The sequence below is a fragment of the Cibotium barometz genome, chromosome 27 (genome assembly GCF_041138505.1).
Source record: "Cibotium barometz isolate CiBa-2024 chromosome 27, ASM4113850v1, whole genome shotgun sequence".
Taxonomy (NCBI): Eukaryota; Viridiplantae; Streptophyta; class Polypodiopsida; order Cyatheales; family Cibotiaceae; genus Cibotium; species Cibotium barometz.
The window spans coordinates 31574519-31583052 of record NC_141072.1 but is presented as its reverse complement, the minus strand read 5'-3'; the positions used below and the strand labels follow the sequence as shown (position 1 = coordinate 31583052).

At 38.6% G+C, this 8534-nt stretch overlaps 1 pseudogene across 1 annotated transcript; it reads left to right on the top strand.

The window, feature by feature from the left end:
• The first annotated feature begins 7393 nt into the window (after nucleotides 1-7393).
• Nucleotides 7394-8278, top strand: LOC147623284 (germin-like protein 8-2 pseudogene; annotated as a pseudogene). Its single transcript, XR_015269361.1, has one exon. The product of XR_015269361.1 is annotated as a germin-like protein 8-2 pseudogene (transcript).
• The last annotated feature ends 256 nt before the right edge of the window (nucleotides 8279-8534 follow it).

Sequence of the window (8534 nt, the reverse complement as noted above, 5' to 3'; positions counted from 1 at the left end):
TTTCGGTGTCTTGAGTTGACCCCCCCAAGAGTAGATGCCCCTAGAGGATCAACTGGGACACTCCAAAACTCTGAACCAACGAACCAAATGCTTAAGATTCTCTTGCATGGTCTGTAAACTTTGAGAAGGAACAAGTAAAATTTGTTCAATACAATGTGTGCATGATTCTAATAAAGTATGTGCATGTAAATCCACAAATCCATGATCACCCACATCCAGATCAGCCATATTGGTATCTAAAGATGGATGACCGCCATGCTACGGACCCTTGGGGTGCTTGGAATCTTCTGAGGCCATGGTAACAAATCAAATTCAAGTGCAAGATGAAGATGAGTCCCTGACCAAAACCAGCTCGTATATTGTCTGGCCGCCTTGCTATAGACACCGTTCTTCTCTCCTTGCTATGTGCAAGGTGCAAAGAAATATCAAGAAAAGCCTCCTCGAAAGCTTGGGAGAAAGCATCTTCAAAAAGCTCCTTCTTCAATTGCTACTGCGTGTCTCTTCCCGTTTACAGATACAAGAGAGAGATAGAAAAAACTAGAAGCTGTATGTTCTCCTCTCTCCTTCTGGCTGGATTACCTATGCACCGATGTCAATGAACCATGGCTTTTCTCCCCTTGTTTTCACTACTTGGGTGACATCGCACCTCGTGTGCTTGTCATCCATGATTGTAAGCTAGTGGAGACACAAATCATGCTTGTAGAGCCATATTTAAGTGTGGACACATTGGGCAAGTGAACACAAATCATGTGTTAGTGACTTCATGATGCAACACACTAGATGATCAACTGGGCAAGTGAACACAAATCATGTGTTAGTGACTTCATGATGTAACACACTAGATGATCAACCTTCATTGTCAAATATATGGCTATGTCTACCCTTGCGTAATAAAAGCTTTTACTTAGTACTACATATTGTTGAAAATCAATTCTCCATCCTTGTCATGATTAACTACTACAATGCCCCTTTTTCTAGGTGAAGCCAATGAGACACGGATTCCCTGAAGATCAGCTTATTCTGGGTAAGGCCATCAATAGTCTGATGGTTAAGAGACAAGTTACATAGGCATGGCATACATGTAAGTGCAGAATGACATACCCATACTAGACTATACTAAGGGTAGAGGGAGATCTTCTCCAGACATAATATCCTCACACTCTCACACGGCAGGCTACAAATTGAAATGCCGCATTTCCAAATGTCATATATAAAGTTATACTTATGGATTTCAAAAACCTTATATAATTATTAAAATTTGGTATGATTATATAGATAAAATGAAATAGTGAAAAATAGGTGTGTTTATGATAAAAAACCAAAAGTAAGTCCGCTTTAATATACATCACTATTTTGGAAAATGGTTCATGAAAGTTATTGATTATAGCCACCCTGATAATTTTAAGTACCACATAAGTATATTCTACTATGTAACTTGAGTCTTACATAGACAATTGTAAGGTTCTACCAAACCTATAATTTGGACCCAAGGGACGTACGAGGACGTACGAGCTAAAGAGAGGACTAGTTTAAAAGACATTACATTCTTTCAGCCTAGTTTTGCTTATATGCATGCTTGATACATAAATGATGATTTCATTTTCATGTATTTATGAGAATACAAAGACATTTCATTTAATATCTAAAGTATCTTTAAAATCATCAATATAAATGCCATGCGGCAATCAATCACTACATGCCAACAATCACAACAAACAAATAACTAAAAAGATATAACATTGTGACAAAAAAGTAATATTATCTAGATATCTTGAAATGAACATGTATGTTTGATTCATCAATTTGGGGTCCCTATAGGCTACAAATATATATGGCTGCAGCCTTCCTTTACTCTTGTGGAAGAAAATATTTGAAGCACCATAGATCTAAACATATTTTGGTAGGAACTTGCATGAAACCATACCATACTATGCTTCAAAGATTATGAGACATAGAGCAACATTCATTAGGGAAAAAAATATGATGCCTACATTAGGTATTTGGTGAAGTTCATGATCCGCACACGATAACTAGGAGGTGGATTGCACTACTTTATTGTAAACTATACATCTATAAATGCAAACATTTGAACCCAATGATAGTAGTCGAATAGTTAATGTGAGACCTACCCCACCATCACGTCGTGAGCACCTACCAAATTATGTATGTAGATTTCTTCGACTCGCAACCAAGTAGAGCATATGCATTTGTCAAAGGAGGTGGATTGCACGACTTTATTGTAAATTGTGCATCTATAAATGTAAACATTTGAACCCAATGATAGTAGTCGATAGTTAATGTGAGACCTACCCCGCCATCACATCACCCACCAATGTTGAATAATAAGACTAGCACATTCTACCTTCTCCACTACACTATATGGGTCTGGGGACCACTATCCTACCTAAAAACTATAGGACTATCTTTACTCTTGTTTAAGAAAGTGTTTCTACTGACCTGCATCTACATAATCCCTTATGTCAAAATAAAGTCATGCATGATTGTAAGCTAGTGGAGACACAAATCATGCTTGTAGAGCCATATTTAAGTGTGGACACATTGGGCAAGTGAACACAAATCATGTGTTAGTGACTTCATGATGCAACACACTAGATGATCAACTGGGCAAGTGAACACAAATCATGTGTTAGTGACTTCATGATGTAACACACTAGATGATCAACCTTCATTGTCAAATATATGGCTATGTCTACCCTTGCGTAATAAAAGCTTTTACTTAGTACTACATATTGTTGAAAATCAATTCTCCATCCTTGTCATGATTAACTACTACAATGCCCCTTTTTCTAGGTGAAGCCAATGAGACACGGATTCCCTGAAGATCAGCTTATTCTGGGTAAGGCCATCAATAGTGTGATAGTTAAGAGACAAGTTACATAGGCATGGCATACATGTAAGTGCAGAATGACATACCCATACTAGACTATACTAAGGGTAGAGGGAGATCTTCTCCAGACATAATATCCTCACACTCTCACACTGCAGGCTACAAATTGTAATGCCGCATTTCCAAATGTCATATATAGAGTTATACTTATGGATTTCAAAAACCTTATATAATTATTAAAATTTGGTATGATTATATAGATAAAATGAAATAGTGAAAAATAGGTGTGTTTATGATAAAAAACCAAAAGTAAGTCCGCTTTAATATACATCACTATTTTGGAAAATGGTTCATGAAAGTTATTGATTATAGCCACCCTGATAATTTTAAGTACCACATAAGTATATTCTACTATGTAACTTGAGTCTTACATAGACAATTGTAAGGTTCTACCAAACCTATAATTTGGACCCAAGGGACGTACGAGGACGTACGAGCTAAAGAGAGGACTAGTTTAAAAGACATTACATTCTTTCAGCCTAGTTTTGCTTATATGCATGCTTGATACATAAATGATGATTTCATTTTCATGTATTTATGAGAATACAAAGACATTTCATTTAATATCTAAAGTATCTTTAAAATCATCAATATAAATGCCATGCGACAATCAATCACTACATGCCAACAATCACAACAAAGAAATAACTAAAAAGATATAACATTGTGACATATTATCTAGATATCTTGAAATGAACATGTATGTTTGATTCATCAATTTGGGGTCCCTATAGGCTACAAATATATATGGCTGCAGCCTTCCTTTACTCTTGTGGAAGAAAATATTTGAAGCACCATAGATCTAAACATATTAGTAGGAACTTGCATGAAACCATACCATACTATGCTTCAAAGATTATGAGACATAGAGCAACATTCATTAGGGAAAAAAATATGATGCCTACATTAGGTATTTGGTGAAGTTCATGATCCGCACACGATAACTAGGAGGTGGATTGCACTACTTTATTGTAAACTATACATCTATAAATGCAAACATTTGAACCCAATGATAGTAGTCGAATAGTTAATGTGAGACCTACCCCACCATCACGTCACGAGCACCTACCAAATTATGTATGTAGATTTCTTCGACTCGCAACCAAGTAGAGCATATGCATTTGTCAAAGGAGGTGGATTGCACGACTTTATTGTAAATTGTGCATCTATAAATGTAAACATTTGAACCCAATGATAGTAGTCGATAGTTAATGTGAGACCTACCCCGCCATCACATCACCCACCAATGTTGAATAATAAGACTAGCACATTCTACCTTCTCCACTACACTATATGGGTCTGGGGACCACTATCCTACCTAAAAACTATAGGACTATCTTTACTCTTGTTTAAGAAAGTGTTTCTACTGACCTGCATCTACATAATCCCTTATGTCAAAATAAAGTCATGCATGATTGTAAGCTAGTGGAGACACAAATCATGCTTGTAGAGCCATATTTAAGTGTGGACACATTGGGCAAGTGAACACAAATCATGTGTTAGTGACTTCATGATGCAACACACTAGATGATCAACTGGGCAAGTGAACACAAATCATGTGTTAGTGACTTCATGATGTAACACACTAGATGATCAACCTTCATTGTCAAATATATGGCTATGTCTACCCTTGCGTAATAAAAGCTTTTACTTAGTACTACATATTGTTGAAAATCAATTCTCCATCCTTGTCATGATTAACTACTATTGACATAAGGGATTATGTAGATGCAGGTCAGTAGAAACACTTTCTTAAACAAGAGTAAAGATAGTCCTATAGTTTTTAGGTAGGATAGTGGTCCCCAGACCCATATAGTGTAGTGGAGAAGGTAGAATGTGCTAGTCTTATTATTCAACATTGGTGGGTGATGTGATGGCGGGGTAGGTCTCACATTAACTATCGACTACTATCATTGGGTTCAAATGTTTACATTTATAGATGCACAATTTACAATAAAGTCGTGCAATCCACCTCCTTTGACAAATGCATATGCTCTACTTGGTTGCGAGTCGAAGAAATCTACATACATAATTTGGTAGGTGCTCGCGACGTGATGGTGGGGTAGGTCTCACATTAACTATTCGACTACTATCATTGGGTTCAAATGTTTGCATTTATAGATGTATAGTTTACAATAAAGTAGTGCAATCCACCTCCTAGTTATCGTGTGCGGATCATGAACTTCACCAAATACCTAATGTAGGCATCATATTTTTTTCCCTAATGAATGTTGCTCTATGTCTCATAATCTTTGAAGCATAGTATGGTATGGTTTCATACAAGTTCCTACTAATATGTTTAGATCTATGGTGCTTCAAATATTTTCTTCCACAAGAGTAAAGGAAGGCTGCAGCCATATATATTTGTAGCCTATAGGGACCCCAAATTGATGAATCAAACATACATGTTCATTTCAAGATATCTAGATAATATTACTTTTTTGTCACAATGTTATATCTTTTTAGTTATTTCTTTGTTGTGATTGTTGGCATGTAGTGATTGATTGTCGCATGGCATTTATATTGATGATTTTAAAGATACTTTACATATTAAATGAAATGTCTTTGTATTCTCATAAATACATGAAAATGAAATCATCATTTATGTATCAAGCATGCATATAAGGAAAGCTAGGCTGAAAGAATGTACTATCTTTTAAACTAGTCCTCTCTTTAGCTCGTACGTCCTCGTACGTCCCTTGGGTCCAAATTATAGGTTTGGTAGAACCTTACAATTGTCTATGTAAGACTCAAGTTACATAGTAGAATATACTTATGTGGTACTTAAAATTATCAGGGTGGCTATAATCAATAACCTTCATGAACCATTTTCCAAAATAGTGATGTATATTAAAGCGGACTTATTTTTGGTTTTTTATCATAAGCATACCTATTTTTTCACTATTTCATTTTATCTATATAATCATACCAAATTTTAATAATTATATAAGGTTTTTGAAATCCATAAGTATAACTTTATATATGACATTTGGAAATGCGGCATTACAATTTGTAGCCTGCAGTGTGAGAGTGTGAGGATATTATGTCTGGAGAAGATCTCCCTCTACCCTTAGTATAGTCTAGTATGGGTATGTCATTCTGCACTTACATGTATGCCATGCCTATGTAACTTGTCTCTTAACCATCAGACTATTGATGGCCTTACCCAGAATAAGCTGATCTTCAGGGAATCCGTGTCTCATTGGCTTCACCTAGAAAAAGGGGCATTGTAGTAGTTAATCATGACAAGGATGGAGAATTGATTTTCAACAATATGTAGTACTAAGTAAAAGCTTTTATTACGCAAGGGTAGACATAGCCATATATTTGACAATGAAGGTTGATCATCTAGTGTGTTACATCATGAAGTCACTAACACATGATTTGTGTTCACTTGCCCAGTTGATCATCTAGTGTGTTGCATCATGAAGTCACTAACACATGATTTGTGTTCACTTGCCCAATGTGTCCACACTTAAATATGGCTCTACAAGCATGATTTGTGTCTCCACTAGCTTACAATCATGCATGACTTTATTTTGACATAAGGGATTATGTAGATGCAGGTCAGTAGAAACACTTTCTTAAACAAGAGTAAAGATAGTCCTATAGTTTTTAGGTAGGATATTGGTCCCCAGACCCACATAGTGTAGTGGAGAAGGTAGAATGTGCTAGTCTTATTATTCAACATTGGTGGGTGATGTGATGGCGGGGTAGGTCTCACATTAACTATCGACTACTATCATTGGGTTCAAATGTTTACATTTATAGATGTACAATTTACAATAAAGTCGTGCAATCCACCTCCTTTGACAAATGCATATGCTCTACTTGGTTGCGAGTCGAAGAAATCTACATACATAATTTGGTAGGTGCTCGCGACGTGATGGTGGGGTAGGTCTCACATTAACTATTCGACTACTATCATTGGGTTCAAATGTTTGCATTTATAGATGTATAGTTTACAATAAAGTAGTGCAATCCACCTCCTAGTTATCATGTGCGGATCATGAACTTCACCAAATACCTAATGTGCTCAAGATCAACCATATCTGTAGGCATCATATTTTTTTCCCTAATGAATGTTGCTCTATGTCTCATAATCTTTGAAGCATAGTATGGTATGGTTTCATACAAGTGCCTACTAATATGTTTAGATCTATGGTGCTTCAAATATTTTCTTCCACAAGAGTAAAGGAAGGCTGCAGCCATATATATTTGTAGCCTGTAGGGACCCCAAATTGATGCTTTGTAGAAGAGTGAAAGTATCCTAATGACCCTAAGATTTCATGGGGATTGTGTTCAAACTTAGATCACGGGTTTTTCATCTTATGGCAGCGCTTTCGTAAGATGCTGACCGGCGAACCGAGTCGAACTCCAGTTGCTTTCAGATAGCGTTCACCCGTCCTTGTGGCGTGGCGTGGGAGAGAGTAGAATCTTTGAACTCGGGCGCCGTTCATAAATTGCAGCGACGAGTGCCTACTTTTCAATATGTACTCGCTTGCTCACTCTTTGCTAGTCTCTCAGTCATGGCAGTCAGCTACTTGCTTCTGGCCGCGCTGATGCTGTTGGCCTCCTCTGCGCCGCCGCTGCTGCTCATAGTCGAGGTGAGTGCCGCCGATGAAGACCCTCTGCAGGACTTCTGCGTGGCGGACGGCGGCCCACTCACCCTCAACGGGCTGACCTGCAAGCCGGCCAGCCACGTGCAGCCCTCGGACTTCACGTCAACGCTGCTTCGTAATGCGGCACCCCTGGTCAAAGGACTGGGCTCCGCCGTTAACCTGGCCTTCGCGGCCAACTTCCCGGGCCTCAACACGCAGGGCCTGTCCATCGCTCGCATCGACTTCCAGCCCAAGGGCCTCAACCCTCCCCACGTGCATCCCCGCGCCACCGAGGTGCTCTACCTGGCCCAGGGCATGCTCCAGGTGGGTTTCGTCTCCACCGCGCCTAACAACTCCCTCTTCCAGCAGACGCTCTCCCCAGGCGATCTCTTCGTCTTCCCCCGTGGCCTAGTGCACTTCCAGCTCAACCCCGACATGCACCAGCCCGCCCTGGCCATCTCCGCCCTTAACAGCCAGAACCCGGGCACCTCGCAGCTCGCCGCCGCCCTCTTCGCGGCCAATCCGCCCCTCCCCGACCAGGTGCTCGAAACGGCCTTCGGCATCGAGAAGAAAGAGGTGGACCTCCTCACTGCTAGCGTCAGGACCACCCTCTCCTAGCTGTGACAAGGAACAATGCCTTACTATATAATAATATCTTCTAAATAATTTCATCTTCTAAATAATATCATCGATGTTTCCGTACTAGTGGAGTTGCCGAATAAACTTGCCAATGTAAGCTCTTGAGTAAGTTCATTTATTATAATTTAAATCCAAGGAGTATCTAAAATGAGTGTGTTTAGAAACTTCAAGATACAGTACGAAGCAAAATCGCAGTCTTATGGTATGCATCGATTGATTCTAAAATACATATTTAACTATCATATATATCTGTCTCTTGTTTTGAAAATAGGGATCATGTTGATTCAAATCTGAAATTTCCAGGAAGTTTTGATATAGGTGAAGAAGATACACAAATGGGGAACAAAATGGAGACTAATGTTAGTCCACTGGCTATTTTAATTTAA